General features: G+C 40.9%; 1 protein-coding gene and 1 long non-coding RNA gene across 6 annotated transcripts in view; one reads left to right on the top strand and one right to left on the bottom strand.

Annotated features, from left to right (window-relative positions):
• Positions 1 to 858: 858 nt before the first annotated feature.
• LOC119918325 lies at positions 859 to 4,335 on the bottom strand. Its single transcript, XR_005447419.1, has 2 exons — positions 4,064 to 4,335; positions 859 to 2,063 (listed from the first exon to the last, which is right to left on the bottom strand). It is a non-coding gene; the product is annotated as an uncharacterized LOC119918325 (long non-coding RNA).
• syt1a (synaptotagmin Ia) overlaps positions 2,909 to 25,183 on the top strand; it is a 193,138-nt gene continuing 170,863 nt past the window's right edge. For 2 of the 5 annotated variants that reach the window (XM_038738996.1, XM_038739000.1), the window contains exon 1: positions 20,948 to 21,075. The gene's annotated coding sequence lies outside the window, so the exon portion shown is untranslated. Of the gene's footprint in view, positions 3,409 to 20,945; positions 21,076 to 25,183 lie in introns of those variants that run through there. The other 3 variants (XM_038738997.1, XM_038739004.1, XM_038739003.1) reach the window with 3 other exon arrangements.

Below are 25,183 nucleotides of genomic sequence, written 5' to 3' on the forward strand. Positions count from 1 at the left end.
GTGCACTGTCCTGGATTGTTTGGACCTTGGATGCCTGGAAACCTGCTCTCAAGACTTGTTGTTCGAAGAGAGTGAACAAGATTAATATTCACATTTTAAGGGCCACATGAATGGTTTTGGGTGTTTTTAGTCCATTAACTGCAAATTGCATGTACTGAATTTTACATTCTGCCTAGTATTTCCCACTGGCAGTAGTCAATGGTGTTCATTTGTCTATTCTATGGAAATTAACCTTGCTTGAGGTAGGCAATCCATCCAATTAGTGTATTGTTGCTTCGATTTTGTTTGGTGTGGTTACATGGGAAATCATTTTTTACGACCGCAACTCTTTTGAAACCTTTTGTTCTCCAAGGCCAAACATTTCATAAACCTCCTGTTAATAACTGAAAAGTTCTTGCACACCAGAAAGTCTTATTGCCAGATGCTCCAGATCAAAAACTCCAAATGTGAAAGAACAAAAAATATTCCTGCACACTTTATTTACACACACACGCACGTGTAACAGAGTCAAATATGTAATATTATAATTACACATTATTCTGTGTAAATAGTTATCACCTGACGTGTTAGATCTCCTGTGTTAATATATGAGGAACATTTGTGATTTATTTTCTGTACCCCTACGTTTGCTTTCAGGGGACCCCCCTCTCACTGTTTCCTCTTCCCTTTTGTTCTACTTCATGGAAGATACTAGAAACTTGTGTAGTATGCTAATATATCATTTAACATGACAACTGACTGGAGGATTGTGTATTTACATCTGTTGTCAGAGAGAGAATAAACAGTGATATCCTGGTCTGTGTCTCCACTTCATAACACAACGCACGCAACACTAGAAACTACCAGTTACACACACACTCACGCAAAAATCTTTTTATTTCAGTCATTCAATCATTAATTTTCATGAATGTCTAAGAACTGAAACTTTGTAAATAAAGCAAGTATAAGCGATGGACAATGTGCTGCATTATATTTTTTATAATTACCTGCAGAAAAACATTGCATTCATTATTTATGTTGTCTAGGAACATGCACATATAATAATAAACAATAGTTTTGTGAAGCTGTTGCATCATGATCAAAGATTAGGCAATATTTTTTAATATGTTTATTGCTAATACAATTTTTGGATGCATTGTATTTTTGCAAATAAAACAACAGGATGACAGTTACATTTAGTCTTGTGTTCAAAAGTGTTGCAGTTAGACCACTGGATTCGCCGCTACAACAGCTAAAGGTCTTTGTGTGGGTGATGTCCCCTGGCAGTAAATCTAAAAGTAAGATTCATGGTTAAAACAAAAAAGATTTGAATAACAAAAAATCTGCCCTACTAAAAACAAATTGGATCTGCATCAGACCTGTTTCACAACAGAGAAAAGTGGCCGTTAGCTTTCAATATCCTGATAATCAAACCCAAAGGCAAACAACAAAAAATCATTGATGCTTTAAAGGGGTAAATATGAATTTGGTTTCTTGCGACTTCAAACACTTCTCAGAGCATCTGATAACTCTTGATAGTGTCAGCTTATAACCTATTGTGAATGGTTCTACCAATAATTAATTAATCATATAAAAGAGCAAACTTTTTCCTGAACAGTAGAAGGATTGTTCTTTCCACATTGAGCTGGCCTCACCAAGGTTTGATATTTTGCCTGTCTTTGTGCTGCCAACTTTCGCCTTGTGCAGCTTTAATACCAACTGTCTAAATGCCTTCTCTTTAAACCAAACACTTGCCAACTGCAGATGAATAAAAATAAAATAAAAGTGTATCTGTGAATGTGTGTGTGTGTGCTTGAGTCTAATACTTTGCTGTGATCCTATTTCCTTCAGTGTTGCTTCACTGGAGCATCATGACATAGACATTCAGACACGCTATGCTGAGAGGACCACCTGGAGCATCATGGGCAGGTGACACATGGCTGAAAAGGTCATTCTCCCTGTGGTGCTACCCATGTTCCTACACTAGCAGGAACCATCGACTGGGCGCATGATGATATGGATCCAGAAAAAGCTGAATCTGGCTGGTATGAAGCGGTCTTCAGGAAGAAATGTGAAATACTGACCTTTAACACAAAGAAAAGCAAGACAGTTGGCTTAGTACTTCCACCAATCACCATTATCCGAAATATTGTCTGTCTTATTGTATGAGAGTGGTACATTAAGATTATTTTCCTCAGATACAGGGATCACCTTGACAGGCTCTTGATGTACTCTGAATAATCAGAAAATCTAGCTGTCACATCAGATGTTAAAAGTCACTGCCAGTCCACAAGAGATCACTGTAACTTTGGCATCCATCAACTGAAAAAGGTCATCTTGACTGGCATATGGAAAAGGAAGAGAGGGAGCAAAAATAGTCTGTGGAACAGTATATTTTGTACTCTAGTTTACATAATGACTGGCTGTAAGGGGATATTGCGGGAAACATTGTGAAACAGCAGTGTTGATGGTTTTGAAACCCCTCTCCAAAGCCATTAGTGATTAGATAAAGAGTGTAGATGGACTTGTAATGATGCTCTCTTGCATGCTCTCTCGTTATCTCTTGCCTCAGCCAGATGAAAGACTTCCAGAGCCTCACAAGGCTTTTGTTGTGGACATTATTTTACCCTTACAGGAACTGTATAGCCACTCCACCACCTGCCACTGCACCTGTCTGCTTTGATCACTGGTTATTGATAAGAAATGGGAACTTGAATAATGTAAGAGCGGAAAGAGAGTGAGAGTGGAGAACAAGTTAAGGCACTTGCAGTGTGTTGCCAGATTTTACTGACATTAAGTAGCCAAATCTGAGCCTGAAATCTGCCAAATTATCATAAATGTAGCACAATTTTTTATTTTTTAAATACAAGTCCTAGGACTTGCCTTTGGCTTTCTGTTTTATTAGTATAATAAATCCAAGGCCAGGTCTTACATGAAACACAAAAGTCCGCACAGAGCTGATGGAATAGCAATTTAAAGTTGAAATAAACTTTCATGACATTTGGTATCGTCAGTCATAGCAGTCATTGTGTGTTGAGCCTACTGAAGTGCCCCGTCAATCTCAATGACAACGGAGAAGAGGGCAATTCATTATGGTGTTTTGTAGCCGAATTTATCACAAGCCGCCCGAAAACACTTTTACAGGTCCAATTACATAAAAAAAAGTTTCTTCCTCTTTACCACTGTTGCTTCTGTGGTATTTAATAAGCCTGAACATGGCGCTTCGGGACGGCTTTCCAAAGGAAATGACCGCGTTAGTGCTGCTAATCTTAGCCTCCGCTGCTACACGCTGTTAGCCAGCTAACGCTAGCGAATTTATTGGCCTCCAACGGTCAACTGGCAACGGCGCACTTACAGGCGAAAGTGTCCTGCTGTTACCAATTTTTCCTAAAGGATTTACTAACATGCCATCTGCTTCACAACAGCAAGGTAAGAACACTAACACAGTTAACCTTTACGGTCTGTAATTGTGTGCTTAGTTAAAATTGGAAATATATGATGTTGCCTGTGTTATTGCCTTATTGCTCATTTCTGCTGACCTCAAGCGGTATGTTAGCTTACATGCTATCTGCCTAATCACAGTATTTGCTCTGATTAATTACTATCGCTAATTATTGCTTTCTTGTAGTGGTTGAGCTCATGCTCCCTGCTAATTGTAAAACAGTTTTCTGATACTCACTGAATATTATTGAGAGTGTTGTGGGGTCAACTGACCTTTATCATAAAATGCATTGGTTTTAACAATAAATTTGTTTCTAATACTGCACATTTTGCTGTAAGTTACCTTTTGGGGTGTTTTGCTGCAGGTTGTACCCTTGTTCTGGGGTTTTATTCTGCATTTCTTGTAAAACTCCACATGGCTTCACAGTATTTAGTCACATTTACTTGATGTTCATACTCAGACTGTAACGTTATGCAATTACCTTCAGCGTACCTGCTGAGCTTCTGCTCTACAGTACTGTTTGCACTGCTACCACACATTGCAAACCTCAAGCATATATGCATATATGGATGGTTTATACCACCTAACGCCACATGACACTTAATACAGATGTTTCCGAGCACATGAGCGTTAAATATTTACCTGCTGCAAGGCTGACATTGAAGCTCTGTTCACTCTTTCCTCTAAGTTACTGCACTGCTTTTTTCCATCTCCTGTTGTCACACCGCTGCCACAGATTTTGCTGGTCACGTAGCATTATATAAGTCCTATCTCTACTCCAGAGTCCACCTGTAGGCTCTTAACTCCCCTGGGTTGATGTCTATTATCACACTCCCACATCTGTGTTGTGCTGAGATTGGTGTTTGCTTGTTGCGAGTAATGAGATCAGAGCCTCGACACTTACCGGTAAATATCAACCCAACATATTCTGCATTCGCATAAAATGATCTGCTCCCCATGAATTGGCTGACTGAGCTGTAAATTTGTAGTTTGTTTGTCTAACACCTTTCTGATTTTGATTTGCTGCAGTTATGTTCAACCACAGAGAAACAAACAGCAACAATCTAACTATTGATTTGACACCGTGGCTTTCTGTCTTTCTTGCACTACATAAGCCATGTCTGCGTGCTTTCACTTTCCTTTCTTCAATTTTCTCTCTCACTTCAGATATCAGTAGTATTCTCTCCAAAATAAATCTCACCAACCACTTTTCATCAGTCTCACAAATGCTGTCATTTTCAAAATCACAGCTTTTCAAAAATGCATTGAAAATGTTTCAGGTCTTTGGTATGGATTTGTGTGGGAGGTTGTCGGCTTGAATGTCTATTTCTTTAGCCAGTAAGGCTGGCCTAAGGGGAACAAAAAAGAAAGAACATTTGGAATTGATGTGCATCTGTGCTTCTCAAAACACATTTGCTCCCCCTAATTAAAACGTCTGTAATTGAGAGGCATAATGTGATATTTGCTGCTAATTTGGTGCTTTTATTTGCAACTGGAGCAACTGATGAAATTGAAAATGATTCTAGCTCTTAGTGAACTGCCTTGGGAGCCCCAAAAATAAGAGCGTGTGTTTGCCAGTTATTGCTAATTTAGAACAGCTAACACTATAGGACTATTACTGAAAATATAAAACCACCGCTTGCCTACTGACATAAACATTCTTGTGGTTATATGGTATGCGCTGTAACCATTCGGCTACCGCGGCGCTCCATTTCTGCACTGTTTTATGTTGCCAGTGGATTTTTTCAGGGTTTGGCAGTTCTTACAATGTACTCCCCACGTAATGTCCATTCTTTGCTGCTGCAGCAGTAGCAGCAGTCACTTCATCACGAGAAAAGGATTTCAGCAGGATGTTCATTTACTCACACAGCCAAAGTGTTGTGCTGGACAAAGAGATGGAGTGCTTCACTTTCAAACTCGAGGAGGCTGCAGATTCACAGGGGTACTTGCATTATTTTTAATCGGGTTAGGCAGCCAGAGGATTGCAGTGCATGCTGGGATATGTGTCTATAGGATCCAAGGACTGCACAGAATTGAAATCTGTAGGATAAGCTCAGCTCAGAGTGTATGGGGAAGGAGCCTTAGCTATAATGGCATTTTACAATGGCGCCTAGCTGCAGGCGCAGGATAGCGAGAACAGCTAATCACGTGACGTGCTCTCACATCGCATTTGCCTCAGCTGGTCTTCAACTGCTTTTCAAATGATAAGCCTCTCTCAGCCTCTCTTCCTACGTGTGAATGGAAGCAATAAACAGGCCGAGACGTGTCGAGTATTGACCTTCTGTCATGTTTTCCACAACTCAAACTGATCTCAAGAATAAAACAACAACTATTTGACTTGTAGTCAGGTGAGAAAAATGTGGCAGCAGGGAAAGCCACTCGACCATGGGCTGCATTCAGTATGCACTTACAGCTGACTGGCTGATGAGCCGCAATCAGCCTTCCCACTCCGTCTGGCAATGATTGGTGAGTTATGGTAGAGGAATAGTTGGCCTGGTCTGCTTTGAGCTAAATATGAGAGTGTAGGTTTTGGGTAAAACACTGAAGACAACATATAGCAATATGTTTAGAAAGTTAAAGTTGAGATATCATTGTACAACTGCTCATGACACATGTTTAGCAGCACATACAGTAGAGTTTCTGGCCTGGCTGGACATTAACAGTCACACTCCTATTCTTTGATACAAAAAGTCACAAATGTTATGGACAGTTGCATGTAGCAGTGTAAAATGGAGCAGCATGTATTGGTCAGGAATGGTTAATGAATTCTTGTTTCTCAACATGGGCCTAGATAAAGAGACTTTTTACCAGCTGATTTTATATTTTCATTAAAGTCTAACATTGTGTCACCATTTCATTGTGTTGAGTATGCCCCATCAGATGACAGCTTCAGATAATTCCTTAGACTAAGGAGTTAATATAACAGCTATGGCATGCTTGCATGGTGGCACTTTAAGGCTGTAATTTATTAAAATGTTTGTCTAAACAACACATCCTTGTTTCCATAGGCTACCTCACCAAACTGGTAATGACATTTTAGAACCTGAGAGCTTCAGTGTTCATTTTACAGCAGATTCCTGTTCACCTTTTGGCTGTACTAAAATTCAATGTCCTTTTTTTTATCATAGTTTTTTTTTTAAAAAGGTTGAGGGCCTATCTGTTGTGGAAAATGGAATGAAATGGGGCATGACTGTTATTTCAGTAGTAAGTGACTACCAGAGCTGAGGCTGTTCTCCTAAAAGCCTAACAGACATAATGTGAAGTAAAAATGTTCTGGTAAGGTCCCTTGTAATCTAAAGCACAAGGAGAGGAAGAATGTTTAAAGAGAAAAGCATTAACAGAAAATGCAGTTTAATAGTCTATGTTGTGTGTTTGTGCGTCTGTGATCCATATTCAGCTTGTGATGCTAAGTGCAGCATATACAATTGGATGCAGTCAAACAATTCCACTTCCAGTACGTATACTACATTTATGATGATGTTAGATATTGGAAGCTTTTGGTAAGTCTAGGGCTTTCACGGTGAAGTAATTTCCACCGTGGCAGTATATTGGGGCTCAACAGTATGCGGTATCATCACATTTTTCATAAATGAAGTAATTTTGTGACATATAGCAGAGTAAAAGTGTCTGTATCTGTCACTTCACTGCACAGCGAGCCGCTAACAGCAGCTTTATGGTCTGAGCAAGTTAGCTGCTGCGTGCTAGTCAACAACAAACTGTTGTTTGACCGTGTCTTTTTCAAACGTAGCTATATCATTACCTTCAGGGCATGTCTATCAAGTCAATTTACATACCACAGCAATGTACACGCACACACACACGCTAGTGTGGAGCAGAATGGCTGTCCACAACTAACGATAAAACTAAATTTCCACAGAAAGCAACATGAAAAACAGCTGCAGGCTACCGACACACTACGCTCCTTAGTTAGTGAGATTCAAATGAGGCTTACTGTCCACAGTTCCTCTGGACTGTCCCTCAGGATCACAACGTTAGTCCAACATCGCCGAGCCTGCTAGCCACATTAGCCGCGCAATATGCTAACGCCAAGTTAGCTAACCTTTAAAATAAACAGAAAAACAACACAAAACACGGCAACACTTACAACTTCAGAGTTTGAAGTCGGGTCTCGTACAGCTCATGGCGATCCATCCTTGAACCATTACAGAGCTCGTTACGGTTGTAGAACTTTTGAAGCACTCATTTATTAATTTAACACGCCCTGAAGTGTACAGTATATGAACATTGCGGTTGTTGCAGCGCTTGCCATCCTCCGCGGTAGGCTTGACCAATAGTGTGACTATTTCAATTTTGCCGTTATTGCGACAGCCCTAGGTGAGTCTGCCTTACCTTCGACACACAGCTCCGCTCGTTCAACATAGCAGCTCAATTTCTTTGCCAATCTGTGGCACAGCAGCCTTCAGTGTTGATAGGCTATTACTCGTGACGTGTAACCAATCAGAAGTTGAGTGAGACTATAGAGAGGCGGCTACATCAGTACCAAAGTAGCGCATTATAAAATAAATTTAACCCTAACTCTTTTTTTTTTTTTTTTTTTTTTGCTGATCTGAAAATTATCCGACCCGTTATTCAAAACCACAGATTGATTTGAACCATGACTTTTGTGATCTGTTGCACCACTATAAAGCAGTATCATGTGCCAAAGCTTATAATATGTACGTATATGTATATATACACATTTCTGCTATTACTAATTCACCGAATATTGATCTCAGTATCCCATAGCACTACCAGAACATCTGAATCAAACTCATCAACTCTCCTTAAAACCGGCAATTCACAGCTACATTCGTCAGATTGTCCACTGAAGTTGCACAGCCCCACGACCATGATTTCTGTCCAGATATATCTGAGAAAATCAGAGACCTTGTTTAAGGCTTTCAGAGCTGCTCTTGAGGATGAAATAAAATCACATTCAGTGAAACCTCAGAGGACGGAGCCAAAGAAAAAAAGGTGAGAGTGCCTAAAGCTATACCAAGTGCGGTAGGTTGGCAAATTAGCTAGTCTAATAACATATCATCATCGAGAAGAAAAAGGTTAATGCTGACATGACAGCTGACCTTCTATTTTCTTATTGCTCCTGCTGTTGTGACACTCAAACTTTAAAGAGGTGGTATTGTGCTTTTTGGCTTTTTCCCTCTTCTTTATTGAGTTATATACCTTTTTTGTGCATGTATTAGGTTTGCAAAGTGAAAATACCCAAAGTCAAGCCCAAAGGGAGTTCCCATCTCCCACAGAAAACTCTGCTCTGAACTGCCTGAAAACAGCTTATTTGTAGTCCAGCCGCTTCCATTTCGTCCCTGTGACGAGACAGGGATGAAAGCTAAATGCGCTTCATATAACGCTCGCCAAGCGGCTAGTCCAACAGACTCTCAAAAACACCAGTGGAAAAACTCTGAGCTGCAGCACACACCTCTATTCTCCCTTCCAGACACTAGCTACCCTCCAGGCAGTCAATGGACATATAGTTGTTACTGTGATGTAGAGACAGAGCTCAGTTATAACTTTATGGATGAAAGATACTTTTGTTATAGATTAATAACTCACCACTCTGAAACTCTTGCTCCAGTCTATGTTGCTAAGCTGGTCGGCAACATGTAGCCTACAGCTGAATCAAAGGCTTCTGATTGGCTAGTAGTCCTTAACTAGGAACTGCGCATGTGCAACTCCCAACAAAGATCATTTAGAGACAAGATGTATCACTCCATAGCTAAAACAAAGCTTTCAACACACAGGGTGAAAAGAGGAGCTGCAGGAATGTGCAGTATGAATTTTTTTTTTATCATAATACCACCTCTTTAAGGAAAGAAAGTTTTTAGCAGAATGACTGCTCTTCCGCTTAGTGTAACTTTTCACTATCTCTGAAATCCTTGAGTCAGACTATTTTCTCTGAGGTGGGGGTAGTGGGGATGAGTGAGTCCGTTGACCATGACTGATAACCGTGGATGATCTGAGTTGAAAATTACAGTGCAGCACCACCTGCCGATGTTTGTCAAGCACGATGGCATGACAGAACCTTCCCTTCCTCAGAAAGTGGAGATAAAAATACCTAAATTGGTACATTTCAGTAATGATAGAAGTCTCTTTGTGTTATGTAATGAGCTAAATTATAGATGATACTGCCCAGAAAAATGATAGGGTGTCAGTCGCTCCTGTCATCTCTACTTAACCATCCTGTGATTAATTGTTCTGGCCCTGAGATCAGCTCTAATCCCTACAGGTGTGGATGGATCTGCTTTGCAATATCGCGTGTTATACTTTTTATGAGAACTTCATTGTTTTGCTCCAGTTTTCAGCAAGAAAAACCCAGAACACAGGTGGTAATCAAAACATTAATTGCAGAGTGATATTTCATAATTACTTACCTCATTTGGACTTGTGGTTTGCCTCAATGTGCAACAAATAGCACGTCTTTGTTATGTTAATTTGTGCTTAACTTTCTGAATAAATTAAAAGTAATAGAAGAGATTCCAGCAATTGTAGCGGGAATATTAGTATTCAGTTTGCAGTGTGCCCTTCACCTGCTTCTCTCTGACTCCATTTGGTACCTAAATGGCATAATGCATAAATGAATTATTCAAACTTCTTTAAGTGATCCACGTTCAAGCAGTATACAAACTGCTGTAATTCATAATTTATCGAAGGGCTAATAGTTCTGAACCAGAAAATGTCCTCTCTCCTTGGGGAATCAGTAATTACATTAACCTTTTTTTTCTTTGTCATTGTTTCTGAGTGACTCTCAATCAAGTGGGTGGGTTGTTCCCATAAATTACAGAGCAGGCCAAAGTCAGTGGACCATGTTAGCAGATTGAACTATTTTAAGGAATAATAAAATAATGAAATGAAATCTGTTTAATAGTAAATGTTGATTGCTGTCATTTGACACAGTGCAATTACACATCTAACAAGACTTCTGGGATAACAATATGACTGAATGAGCCATTGTTTGAATGCATTTGGAGAACATGGTTGCTTTTTTCACTTAAAGCTGTGAAAAATGGATCTGTTGGAAATGTTTACTCCTTCAGAGTTCAGAAAGAAGGGTTTTATTTTAGCGGAGTAAAAATGTATGTTGATAAATCTGTCTGAATTATTAAGGTGATGTTACTCAATACGTCCGGATATCCACAGGATGCTAATCATTTGTTCCAGGCTGGGAGCTGTGGATCTGTAACATGTTGTACCAGTAGTCTACGGCTGTGAGACTCCACTTGCACTGACATCACATGACCGTCTGACTAAAAATAACCCTCTCTCCAACACATGATGAGGATGATACCCAGACTAAGAATAGGCCCACTGGAGGGAAACGATATGATAGTAAATCATCAGTGAAGCAGTAACTGCAGTGCAACAGAGAAAGGGTTTAATAATTTGGCCTTGAAACAATGTGATATCAGCAAAGCATGTGACAGAATAATTTGCTTGCTGCAGCTATTGCTTGGTATCTGTCAGGTGTACATGCCGCTAATTGACTTGAGGAAGGATCGGTGGAAAACAAATCTAGCTGTAAACTTGGAGAGCAGGGTAAACAAAGACGGCTCATGCAGCAACTTTTGGCATTTTTGGTGTTTAACTGCTGCGTTTACCTGCTTTTATATGGTGAGTTACAGTGACTGCAACAGTAAAATAAAATAAAAATAAACCTCTTACTTCCATGATCAGCAAAAACTAGTTTTTTTTAATTATCAATTAAAGGTAGGTTAGGCAAATCTAATTCAATAGCCTACACATCTTTTTTGTCAAATTCAGCAAATATTCTAACACTATTCCAGCCATGGTTTACATTATTTGCTGTGTCGTTGTTCGCTCTATAACATTGTATTTGTCATGTGTTGGATTTCTCCAGAATTGCTTACTCCACCTTCTAATTGGATCAGTTATTTGTTTCGTTAATAAAATGTCAGAAAACAAATTCTTCATTTTCTAAACCCCAAGCTGTCGGACATCTTCAAATTACTTGTTTCGTCCAACCAACAGTCCCAGATATATACACTTGATCATCACATAGGACAAAGAAAAGTACAGCTCAGAGGCTGGAACTAGATAATTAATTAATTATTAAAAAATGAACAATGAATCATTGATCTACTTGCTCCAGCGCTTCACTGAAACCATGTTATGGTGCTGTCGTCATACTTTTATGGCTGCATCATGACATCAGACACAAGGCACATCTAGATATCTTGTGTATTATTTTATGCATATTACCATCAAAGATATTTGTCATTTTATCTCAAAATTTATTTCTGTGGATTTGAACAATCTTAGCTACGCAAGTAAAGACAGACCAGCCATCTTTAAGCCAGCCAGTTTAAGACACTGGATATCCTCCAGCAGGTGAACTGAAAATGTTTTTAAGGATAAAATGTATGACTAAGACCTTGTGACAAAGATACCCCAAATGTTTTTCTTTATGGATTGACAATATAATGTATGATATGAGATTTAGGGCTCTACGCCTCCCTTTTTCCCAAGGAATGCATGTGCTCTTAAATGTAAAAAGCAAAAGAGACCACAGAGAAATTCAGGAGTGGTAGGTTGTCATCTTTACTCGCACACTGTGCTCAAATTATTTTTCCCGGTTTGTACATATCGATTTTTAGGGGCAAATGCGATTGAAGTACTCACACTGTAGAGCACTGAGATCGCATATTTCTAAGACATTTTATCTTTTAAAATATGTCATATAATATCGAAACTATGTGCATTGATTTCTTTCATGTACGGGCATGATTTGTTGCCCTTGGCTTAGTAGAGAAAAGATCAAGATCAAGAAAAGACAAGTATCAAGGGTCATTTCACATGGGATTGAATCGCAGTGCAGCATATCCGTGTATCCAACAGCCAGGTAATGTTCTACCTTTACGGCACTATATGTGTAGTTGGCTGCCCTGTCACTGGGAGGCGAATATGCAGCCATCATGGATCCTATAGGAAGTCAATTTGCTCTCAGGCAAACATGCTAGCCCCATTTATCAAGCACCTGAAAATGACTCGGCTGACAGACGGGTCGATGTATGATCATACGATCACAGGAGTTATCATATGTTGGTATGGAGTTGTCGGTGCATGGCTAGCCCAAACATCTCTGGGGCAAGTCGGGTGATAAGGCTGGTTGGAGGTCTGGATGCACTGATAAGAGGAAGTGGCTCACCTTTTACTCAGATGACCCCTAAGAGGATCACTGTTGCTGCAGTGGATTTCCTCATAACTTTGATTCTAACATGTATGTGGAGGATTTGATGAGTTTAAACTTTGCAGACTTGTACATCAAATCTTTTTATTTTCCTGATAACCTAGGCATGCACAACGTGAAATATAGCCACCTCTAAAGATTCCTGCTCTGTGTCTACATGACAGACTAGATATTATCGCAGCTTCCCAATTATGCAGTGATGCGCTTAGTGTATTTAGAGAATAACCTCACCATGTCTCAGCTTTAAGCTAATCTCCTGAACTCAATTTTGCCATAACAATAGAAACCATTAGCAGGCTCAGTGGTGGTGAAAACATTACAGGATTTTCCCCCCGTCCTCAGAATTCCTGTATTAGTTAAATTCCAAAACTGCTGGCTTCAGTTTATGAACATTATATAACTTCAACTAAATTTGAGTAGCTTTTGCTGTAATTGGATCCAACGATTTATATATTATTATAGATTTTCATCTAATAAAGATGTCACACAGAATTCTAGAAAAACGGAGTGAAAATACTGCTTTTCCTCTGAGGCTTTCTCACTTTTTGTCTGTCAATAAGAAATTCCCAGAGTGGCTAAAATACAATACAATGCAGACAAAGAGAGACTTGTGAAGAGGTGGATTAGCAAGTCAAAGAAGGCACGGAGCACTGCAGCCTCATTGACCTGTTTCATAGCAGAGGCCACTTTGACTGTGAAAGCAGGGAAAAGATGGCAAATTCCTCTGGAACTGATGGCAATCCACAGCCTTTAAAAGCAGAACCTAATTTGCCAGGAAATAAGTAACTGGTGACCTCTGATCATTCACAATTCCTCAGTAATCATTCACAAGAGAGGAAGTGAATTGTGGCGAAGACAGTAAGGGGCACCTCTGTGGATTTCCTGTTCGACCTTAAAATAATTGTGATCACTTAAAATGGCTTTAGAAAATCAATCTTCAGCTTACGGCATGCTGCCAATTTTTCAACAGAGTTGATTCTACAAATGCAAAAGTTTGAATGAGTATAACAACTAGTAGAGGAACGTTATTGATCTCCCTCGCTGCAGTGTTTGAAAATCACAGAAGGTGTGATTGAAAACATTCAATAAGAAACTGTCATTCAATATTGAATTTGAGCCCACTGGTCCTCTAATTGTCCTCTTTTCCTTGAATATTTGGTTGGAGGGTTTAAGTGATGGCAGGGTAGGTAAAATCAATGTAAGCAGATTAGTTCATCCAACAGCATACGAAACATTACTTAGAGTTGTTTTCTTGCTTTATAGATCTGGGAAATTGGCATGACATGTCTGAGTGAGTTTAAGCTCTTAATTTGAATTTCAACCGGCCTATTACCCAGACTTTCTTATCAAAAAGTCCATTGATTATGTCCAGTTTTAGCCACACCACTCAATCACAATATCCAAATTCTAATTAAATATTGACTGTAACATGACGGTGCAATATTTTTCAGGTTTGTTAAAATATTTTTCTTAATTCTCATTTTTAGATGAGGAGCCCTGTGAGTCATCATGCAGACTATTAATGTGACTTATTATGCAGCAGCATTGACAAGTCGATGACCGTTAGTTATGCATGACATTTTCTCCAGAGTATGACTACAGTCTGCGATCTCTCGACAGACATGGACAGGCGGTGTCCATTTGTGATGGTAGTTTTCTCTTTTCTTTGCAATGACATCTTGAGATGTGTAAATTTTTGGTGGGGTAGCTTGCTCATTTTTATGCAGATTCATTTGGCGCCCCTGTGTCCTACCACCTCTACTTGTCACCCATCTCATCTGCTCTCCCTGCGCCTGAGCATCATCATTTGCGATGGGTCTAGCCTTGTCATCTCGCCGTTAACAATCAGGCGAGCTGACAGCCACCCGCCACTTACCCATCAGGCTTGTCTCTACATACAGATGCATGGTTTTTGAAGAAAACTGCTGCCGTAAGCTTGATCTGCATGCAAAACACGGCTTCACAATTAATTGTAATATGGTGCAGTATCGAAATGGCAAAAGTTGCAATTTTAAGATGAAGGTAAAATGTGCGACAAAACAGCATTATAATGAGGTGCTGCAGATGTTGTTACATTACTATTTTTTACTATCACCATCATGCAGCCCTAATGCATAACCACATGCACTTTACACCAGAGGATTAAGGCGGAACAGGTGATTCTGGAGAAATTCAATACCATGACAAATACCATAATATACAGAACGACACAGCAAGTAATGTAACTAATGTTTGCTAAGTTGTGGGTTAGGCACAAGGTTTGGGCGATGCCTACAAAATTTCCATTGGATAATGTCTACATCAGATATGCGGCGGCGGGGGGGGATAGCGGTTGTCTTATGTGCGTGTGTTCACTCGCACTGTCTGTAGTTAACAAGAACAAACTTAATGAGATTGTTAATATGTTTAGTAAGATTGTGGGTCAGCACTGTTTTGTGAGTCCCAAGTGAGGTGAAGAAAGGGTGGTCAATCCTCAGTGATGTATCACACCCTCTCTACGGTCAATATGAGTTGTTATCATGGCAGACAGTAGAGGGTACCATCCTTGTGCCCAGACATACTTCATACCTTTCAGTATAGCTCTGTTAAACAAATCTTTGTGATATGAGGGGTGTGCATTTTGTTGTTGCATTAGTCAAACAGGTGCCACAGACAAAACTAACTAAATCCTCCATCCTCACCTCAGGCGGCGAGTGAGTGGATGAGGGGAAAATGGAGGATGTGGATGCAGGCATGACACAGTGGCGCACAAGTGTCACATCATCCATCAGTCTGTCACAGGCTGTTGCCCTGCTTCTCCCAGAGATGCTGTTGATCTGTAAACAAGAGAGAGAAACACCAGGCTTCCCGGGGTGCCATTCGTGCAGACAGTCAGGGCAGGGCAAGCCTCTCTCACTATGAATCACACTGGCAGTAGGCTGATTTGACGAAAGCAGGGTTTTGATCCACACAGCCAGGTGTGGATGACTAATGCCTCTGAAGAATACTGCTTATAAGCAACCGGCCGTGTCAGAAGCATGAAAACAATCAATGGCCTTGTGACATTTTCTAATGGGGGAAGAACATCGACTGGAAGACACTGACAACAGGGTTTTTTCTGCTTCAACACCTTGAAAAGAGCAGTCTGATTGGTTTGTTAGCCTAAATAATCAGGAATTCTCTGATGTTTTTTAGTGTTTAGTTCAAAATTTTTTTTAAGGTCCCTAGTAATTATTGATGTTGAAGTGATAATATTAGCCTGATGGATTGTATTGATTGGCACCTATGCTGTAGCTGATGCGAGATCGCAGATATCTATGAAGTAATTGGCTGCTGATGACCACATTCAAAACCATCCTTGCACCCTTTAATGACTCACTGAGCCAATAAGTAATTAGTTATGTGCTGTATGTTGGAAGTTGGGGGAAGGGACTCACTCAGTCCTTATTGCCCCTCTAATTATTTCCCCCACCACATGATTAAAACTGTCACTTTGATTTTGTTCAGAGCCCATTAGATGAGAGACTCTGTGGCAGAGAACACTACTTGTACAGCGTGGGGTCAGCAATATCTGCTGCCCTGTCATTTCCGGGCCTCTGAGACACCTCTGTCCTCCAGGATGAGAGGACTCTGAGCCAGGCTTGTGGAGCTGGGCCTGCTGCCTGCCTAGTGGGGACTGCTGACTGGGACAGGGCCAGGGCCCCGACTGGGGCCATGCTATTTCTGTGCAGGACCAGGGAGGATGCAGCTGGTGTTCCTGCTGTTGACACTGTCAGTGTGCCAGTGGAGCCCCTCCAGAACCAATGAGCTTTTTTATATCAAGACAAAACACCATTAGGGCCAGTAATCACTGTACAACCCTTGGCCAGATTCTTGGTTGGGGACATGCAAGGACAAGCGGTTTTACTTTGGCAGGGTTTTTAATTTAGGCCAGACTGATATACTAAGCCAATATCGGGTCTTACACAAAAGTATAAATTGCTCATTCAATATGGCTGAGGTGAAGCAGAAGATATGACTTTTTTGAAAAAAATCAAAACTGTCTCACTCTGCCTTAAACGGGCAATATGTAGTTTTCAGCTGCCACTAGCAGCGCTTGTTACTTTAGCGTTTCCAGCTCATTCAGCGCCGTGCCGCATGTTGTGACTGTTGTCCTGTCCTAGACTGATATACTAAGCCAATATCAGGTCTTACACAAAAGTATAAATTGCTCAGTCAATATGGCTCCCTACTCATGAGGTGAAGCAGAAGATATGACTTTTTTGAAAAAAATCAAAACTGTCTCACTCTGCCTTAAACGGGCAATATGTAGTTTTCAGCTGCCACTAGCAGCGCTTCTTACTTTAGCGTTTCCAGCTCATTCAGCGCCGTGCCGCATGTTGTGACTGTTGTCCTGTGCCGTTATGTTGCAGTATTATATATTATGTGGGTCACATAAGTTACAGCGACTGAGATGGTGGAGAACCTATGTACCTGAGTATCGGTAAAATGACAATAAATCTAAATTGAACATAATGAAGCAAACAGCGATAGATACATACTAAGATAGGTGGCTGCTCCTGCATTGCATCCAGGCTAGTATAAACAAACCTCTTCACATTTTCTTTGCAGCATTACATCATTTCTAGCAGGCTAAATCAACGCTTTGACATAAAACTGGTGGTATTGTGGTGAGCCATTTGTTTTGTGGTGTTAGTGGACTGCATCTCGTTATCTGCGGTGTTGTCACTGTAGTCGGAGAGATGCTCGGGAGCGAGCATGGAGCTACATCCCGGCCCGGTTCCTTCACATTAATAGCAGACGAGTGGCAGTTGCAAGCAACACAGAAAACAGGTGTGTGGTTCATCTCTAAGTGAGTTTACAACCCACTGACAACAAGGCAGTGGAAATTTGAGAAAAGTTTTAATTTCCCATAATGGTTTAAATGTTGTTTCAGAAGTTTTTCCAACCTGACAAGAATATATTGTTTACACAACTGTATTTTTTAATTTTGGAAAGAAAATTGTCCAAAATAAATATGATTTTAAGATGGCACAAAACATTTCAAATCATAATAAGACATTGTCACTCAATTCATAGTTTTCAGTCACGTGACATGCGCGGTGACCTGGAGGGCAAAACAACAGCCCAACATAGCAGCTCACACCGTATTTTTCTTAATTATCAGTCAAGTCCTTTTTTGGTCAGATCCAAAATATTCTCACTTTGTTGTGAGTGAAAATGTTTTGTTACTCTAAATGGACCATCGATTATTGGATTCTTGTAATAAAAACAAAGCTATGATAGAGAGGAAGGTGACCTTTAAGTGCCAGATAAATAGAGATCACCACAGGGTGCTGCAGTATGTGACTCACCAGTGGAAAGAGTCAGACTGTCTTTTCTTGTTGTTGTTTTTTTTTTCTTGGAGGAGGCTTAACCAGTGATTGCATAAAACAATGGCATCACAACAAAGGAGTAGATCATACATCTTTTTAAAGTCATCATCAGTGTTACAGTCTCCTTTTTCAACCTAGACTTGAATGTCAAGAGATGTAAAAAAAGAAATGTTGCCATCTATTCCCAAAGTCATTCAGGCCAGGATTGTGGATTTATTATTATTTGAAGAAGCGAAAATTCTACTTTTAAAAATGACTAAATATTATGAGTCTAATGCTTTAGGCTCATAATATTTAGTCATGTTCAACACAAATTTAAGACAGATGCAGCAAAATGATGTTTTGACACCAAACATTTGGAGCATCAGCAGTGCGTCATGTACAGAGAAAATGTTTAAACATAATTTTGAATTCCAGGTGCATACTTTGCAACTTTACAGCTGCATTTGCCTAACCAATCGTCACTCCTAATGCCTAACCTGACAGCCAATTAGAAGCAGAGGGCGGGTCTCCTTTTAAGTCACTATACACTGCGGTCTGTCTGACAACTGGACATTACTGCTGAACGAACTGTCCGTTGGAAAACAAGCCTGATATGACATATTAAGTAAGCTAGCTTACAATTTTAACTGTCCTGTCAGATACACTAACGCCAATTTTATAACTTAGCCCACTGTTATTGACCAATAATGATAGCTAAGCTAATTATTCATTTATGGAGACCAGTGGCTGCACAGTAGCTACATATAAGGTAGGCTAAAGTCTTCACGATAAAAACATGTTGGCTGTGTTGTTTACACTGGGGACGCTGGGGACATGTCCCCACCACTTTTTGAAAGCATCTGTTAAAAATGTTGTGAATAGCTTGCAACAACAAACGTTAAATAATAATGATAATACTTTGAGGAAGGTTAATTTGCACTTATTTATTTATTCAACTGTAGCTAAATTGTGTAAAAGTGTCACCTGCTACCCTTTACCTAACTAACAACATTAGTTAGGTAAAGGACCAACAACGGAAGAAATTAGTGCAGAAAAAAATGACTCGCTCAAAAAATCTAATCTCGCTCTCATGACACCAATATTTACAATAAAGTGTATTGTCACACGACTAAACTACTATGTCCCCACCGCTTTTCTAAACAAAGTGATGACCTTGTGTGTCAGTATCTTTCTCACAGTGCACAATTGCAAGTTATCTATACAACATGTAAGCTTAAACAGACCCCTCTTACACTGTCTCTGTGTGTTTTTCTGCTTGCGTATCCTTCACTGTTTTACCCCTAACCATTTTGTATGCCCAAATTGAACCAAGTGAAAAAGGGAGAACATGCAAACTCCACACATAAACATAATTTGCAATAAACTGGACTATGCTAAACAGAAGAGTGGACTGGCAATCTGTCCAGGGTGTACCCCGCCTTTTGCCCGTTGTCAGCTGGGATTGGCTCAAGCGCCCCCAGCACCTGTGTACCCAGGATAAGCGGTTGACGATGAATGGATAAACAGAAAATAAAAAACTACCACTCAGAGGTCTCTTAATTCCCAGAATGCCTAATGACAACTTAATTGAAGTACATTCTGAGGTGTTTGTTAATCATCTGACTGCAATGATTACAATATATTATATCCTTAAGAAGCCTTCCTGAGCAACAGCTCCCCTCACACGTTATGTGGACTGTTTTTATGGGAAAACAGAAGACAGAGAGCTCTATTCTGCAGCCTGTCGGTTTCTGTCTGACCTTTGAGTGCAGCCGGGCACTGCTTTTATTCAGTTCTCTTTAGCAGCCAATAGAAACCCTGGCTAGCTACCTGAGGCAGCTAAAAATGGCACCACCAGCCACTTTCCATATTCATGAATAGGGGGTCACATGATCACTTTGCTGGCACATCTCAGCCAGTTCATTTTCTCCTCTGATTTTGAAGCCTTTATATAAGATTGAGGGATAAAGTTGTAGCTCATCAATCACACAATTTAAATTGTACTTCACTTAATAATTACATAAATCAACCCATATGTACAGGTGAAGCATACAACCACAGTAGTGCTGAATTACAAAATGGATTTAATTGAAGAGAATTTAAAAATAATTGAGGGGAAAAATATAAAGTTATTGTCACTTAATACTTTTTAAAAATGTCTCGGTCAGCATGACAACATATTTAATCACTCTAATGAAAGCTTGTCCTTGCAGGTGTTTGTGTGTCTTTTACATTGACAGGCTCAGCCTTCCTCTGGGGAAATCATCTTCCCTTCATGGACAAGTTCTTGTAGGATGTTGTGTGTGTGTGTGCGCATCTATGGTGTGCATGCTTGTGTTTTTGTTCATGTCAAGGGCAGGTCATAGCTTACTATGAACTGACAAACACATACACAATCAAACACACACATGCATGCTCCCAGGGGTCCCAAGGATTTTTTCTTTAAGTGTCCTTGAAGGTGATTGATGCCCAGAGTGGCATCAATCACAAAGAAACCAGAAACAAGAGACAGGGCATGTTAATATGTGTAGAAGGGGTCATCTTAGGTTACACAGCATTGCCCACCATCCTTGGCGTCTCCCTGCTACCCAGCCAATCACAGCCAAGGACTCAGTGATGCAGTGCCCCTCTTACTGGAGGGATTCCTTGGAACTGCCGTGTGACGATGCTGGCTTAAACAGCCCAGAGTCTCTCCTGTCTCTCTCACACCTCCTCCACCTCCTCCTTCTGTTTGCTGCTCAAAGGTTTCTTTCTCTCAGCCTGTCATGAGGTGCATCTGCCGTGTGTGTTTGAACAGAAGATGATCTAGCGCCATCCGTACTGCTCCCACAAGACTGGCTATATAGACGTCAGACAGACTCATCATCCAGCCCTCCTTCTCTCCTCCAAACCAGGCTCCACCTCTCTCTCTCTCTCTCTCTCTCTCTCTCTCTCTCTCTCTCTCTCTCTCTCTCTCTCTCTCTCTCTCCCCCCCAGCACTCTCACACACACAACACACACACTCTCTCTCTCCAAGACTCCCTTCTCCTACTCCAGATGAGCGTGCCTTCTTGTAAGGGCGAGCAGAATTGGAGCTGAAGGTGTGCTGTTGTTGCCAGGTAAGAGCGCACTTTTCCTTTTTGGGCAACCCCAGAAGTTTCAGATAAATGGGGCTGTCTCTTGTTGGTTTGTGAGTGTGTTTTTGTTTCAGGGTGGATGTGTGTTGATGTATTTGTGTCTAGGTGACATAATCAGGAAGGGTGGGTGCTTTCAGAGTGCCACAAGAGACTCTTTTCTACAACTCCCAACCTCACTCTGTGACACCAATTTTGGCGCCTGTTTTTGCCGCGCCTTTCATCGCCATGTGTACTTAAAGGCTTTTTGTGCTGGCTGGGAAACTGCTGTAGGCACAGGGTGGAGCGCAGCTGGCGATAGCCGATCAGCTACAACATATAGAGCATGCGAGGGGAGACCACAGCGTCGATGTGTGGGCGGATGGAGAGAAGAGGAGGGGAGGGGGAATAGAGACAGAAGACGAGCAGCTGCTTTCATCCCATGGAAGCTAATCCCTCCGTTTGTTCACCTCTCTCCATTAGATAAAATGGGCTGGCTGTAGCTCTGGTCTTTTTTTCCTCAACTCTCCTCCATCCTTCAGTTGTGATGGGTTTATCTTGGGCTGGGGGGAAAGAAGCAAGCTATTGATTCGGAAATGAGCTGTAATGCCATTTGAATAGGGAACAAGACATCCCCCCTCTGTCTGTGACTTTTCTCCTACATGCTTCTCTCCCAGATTGTATCTCGTGCTGATAATCTATTATACAAACTCAGAAGTGATAATGAATTCCTGCTCATTGTCCAAATCTTTTAAGCTTACTAGTGTATACAGTGAGCAGACACGATTTGAAAAACCACTTGAGTTAGCCAATATCTCTGTTATTGCTGTGATTGGTGGGAACCCCCTTGCTGTAAAGGAGGCTTATCACTTCCCACAGGCTCACTGATAGAGCGCCAAATGGCTACTGCACAGTGCACATGGAATGGATGTCTCCTGGCTCTCTGCAAACATGTCAAGCATATCCGTGGTGATTGCAGTGCAGCTTCGCTGACAAATAAGGCATCGTTAAAAGACGGGTGGCCTATCATCTCTCGCCTGCGCCCGGATTACCTAATATCTCAGGAGGCAGAGTCAGCCAATGCAACGAGAGTGAAAGAAAAGGGGAGAGGACGGGAGCACGGGGTTACTCAGGTGTTGCTGTTTAGCCTAGTGCTTGGAATACATTAGCCAGGGAGCTCCCGTGTGTCAAACTGTTACCAGGTGACACACATGGCATGCTTACCCCACCCAAACCTAAATGACCCCTCAGCTCATTTCCCAAGGCAGAGCTTATGTTTACATACTCTCTGGGAGCTTCTGCAGATGCTCCATTTCATAAGCACTAACTGAATCAGACAGGCTGAGGCTGTGCCTGCACTGATGGATGCAGTGTGGACTGTTGGCTGGCAATGGCTTTTTGAAACACCTAGAGGGTATTTATCATGTTGTTGGGTTTCAAGGAACCCTGACAGAGTGTAATCATCACCTTTTTGAAATTGTGTGGTATGAGTTTGGGTCACGATGAAGCTCAAGCAGTTTCCCACTTTTTTTGTGGTGGCGTGCCACAATATCAACATTGACTGCCGCATATTGATTTTCAATTTATTTGTTTACTATACGCAGCTGATACAGGTTGCAGGTAACATTTATCTGACGTAATTCAACAACAATGGTTTTGGACTGCAATCCAGATATGTGACATTATCTAGATTATTATATATAGATTATAGCCTATTGTGTTGTTGATTCTGTTTGTTGTTATACATAATGTTACTGTTTTGAAAAGAGGGCAGCTATAAGCAAAGACTACACTTATTGAATGGAGTGTATGTGTGAGTGTGTCGCTGCTATTTGTTTGCAAATGGTATCTTTGTCCAAATAAATTCTCTGCTTACTGGCTTATCTATCACGAACAACTGTTATTAACCGTCAATTCGTCCAGCTCTGGTCAAGCACTGAGCGATTTGGTGAACGATTCGGTGAACAAATCTTTTCAGTGAAGTGATTCTAATGATTCTGTAGGCTACACTGAAAAGAACTGATTTGCCCATCACTATGAAGCACAAGAGAGTGTCAGGAAGGGATAGCTGTAGCTAATGGAGAAAGAGATTTAGGAGAGGAGGAGGAGGACAGCAGCCATGCTGCATGCTGCTGTGGGAGAGCCAGCTAGGACCGAAGCAGCAGGTGAGATTGATAGCAAGCACAGAAGTAGAAGCAGGGCATGTCAGAAAATGAGCCTCATTTCTACTCTTCACTGTAGGCTATATATTTATTTGTTTGACAACGTGAAGCAGTAGAGCTATATAGAGTATATATTGTTCAGTTATTTATATCTGCAGTGGACTACCTTTTATTTATGGTATTTTTTTAATAAATAATTTAAAGAAAGCGTGTGTGCCTCTTCTGCCTCCTGTCATCAACCACCAAATAAACAATGTAATTCTGTGGGAAGCACTGTCTAGTTATGTTATGAAGTCTTCTTTTTAGCTTTAAAATCTGTACACATCATCTTCTGGGTCGAGGGCAGACGTTGACTCCCAAACTAATCAAGTGGCCACTCAGCTGTTGGCAGAAGTGTTGTCATGTTTTATCAGGCTTGTTAAAGAGCTATTAATGAGGAGTATAGACCCAAAGTCCCAAGCCTGATGTCCGAGCAGTGCTAACCTTTTGTCTGGGCTCACTTATCTTGAGTGAACTTTTCAAAAAGCCAAAGGCCACCAGGATAAAAGGGCATCTGCCAGGATTACTTTGCATTTTGCTGAAACCCCTCACTTTTGACCAGCTTATTAAAAGATGGAGGGAATTTATGGGAAAGGAAGTGGAGGTTGGAAAACGGGAAGTATAACAGAATAGGATTGGGTGATGTCTGCAAAATTTCCATCGGATGATGTCTGCAATGAAACATTGTGATGGGCGATGACATAGGGTGGTTAGCGGTCGTCATATGTGCATGTGTTCACTTGCACAGACTTTACTTGGTTAAAAACTTAGTATCCTATGACTTTACAAGTCGCGGTGGATATTTTACAAGCACGGACCTGGTAAAGCAGCATTGAACACAGGGTGCAGAGGCTGGTTTCGGTTGTTTGATAGGCTGCGTCATTAACAAGCCGACATGTGTCTAACCTGCTGTTGTGATAATGGATTGTGGTTGTAAAAATACGGTAAAATGACGAGTTGTGTGTCTTTTAGGCAACTTTGTAAAACACACTGCTGATGTACAAAGTGAAGCAGACAGAGGGGAGAGAGACAGAGAGAGACGGGGAAAGCCAGTGTGTTTGCAGTTAGATACCACAAGTGTAAGTTAGGTGTGTGTTCGAGTGCGTCTGAGTGTGGGGAGAAGAGAAGTCTGAGGCAGGTGCAAAGCAGTTTTATTTAAATAATAATGATGATGCTTTCCCTTTCACAGGGTGGTATAAGGGTGGAGCAATTTAGAATGTTTTGTTGCAGGTTACAGTCACGTTAACGGCTCAACGTTGTGATGTCTGTCAGCCATCGCCGATGGACGATGTCATCGTCCCAACCGTATAACAGAAGCAGCAGGACAGTTAAAAGATTGAGGCGGGTGTTTTTTTCAGCTCTGGATAGCAATACAAAGTGGAAGATATAAATAGCATCTCTCTTCTGATTTGACCTTGTATGGCCATTAGGTAGTGGGCGCCTGTGTGAAGCGACGTGCACAGATCAGTGACGCTGTCCGACTGGTGGAGGTGGAGGTGGAGGTGGACCTCTCAGGACTAGTTTTCCTGCTCTTCTTGCTTGGTTGGTTCTACCTGTCTAAATACCTCCCTAAATCCTTCATCTTCTCATCATCATCTCATCATCCTTGTATCATCATAATCATTGGTAGTTTAGATAAATACTATGATAAATAGTGTGTTGATGGATTGTATAAAATACTGAGGTCTTTTGGAGTTGATTATTGATTGACTATTAATTACAGTCCAGTAACTATCACTGTGCCACAAATACATGGATTAAATACTGTAAAAAAAACAAACCACAACAGTATCAAGCAAATGCAGTATGCAATCCAACTGACGCACACACACACTACAGTCAATCACAGATCAATCCATCATTCGAATTGTAAATGCATATGTTCAGCTGCAGGGAAAGAGAAGCGGCTTTCT

Source organism: Micropterus salmoides, unplaced genomic scaffold, assembly GCF_014851395.1.
Source record: "Micropterus salmoides isolate LMB-PRFRI ecotype aquatic unplaced genomic scaffold, ASM1485139v1 Ms_hic_scaffold_23, whole genome shotgun sequence".
NCBI classification, from domain to species: Eukaryota; Metazoa; Chordata; class Actinopteri; order Centrarchiformes; family Centrarchidae; genus Micropterus; species Micropterus salmoides.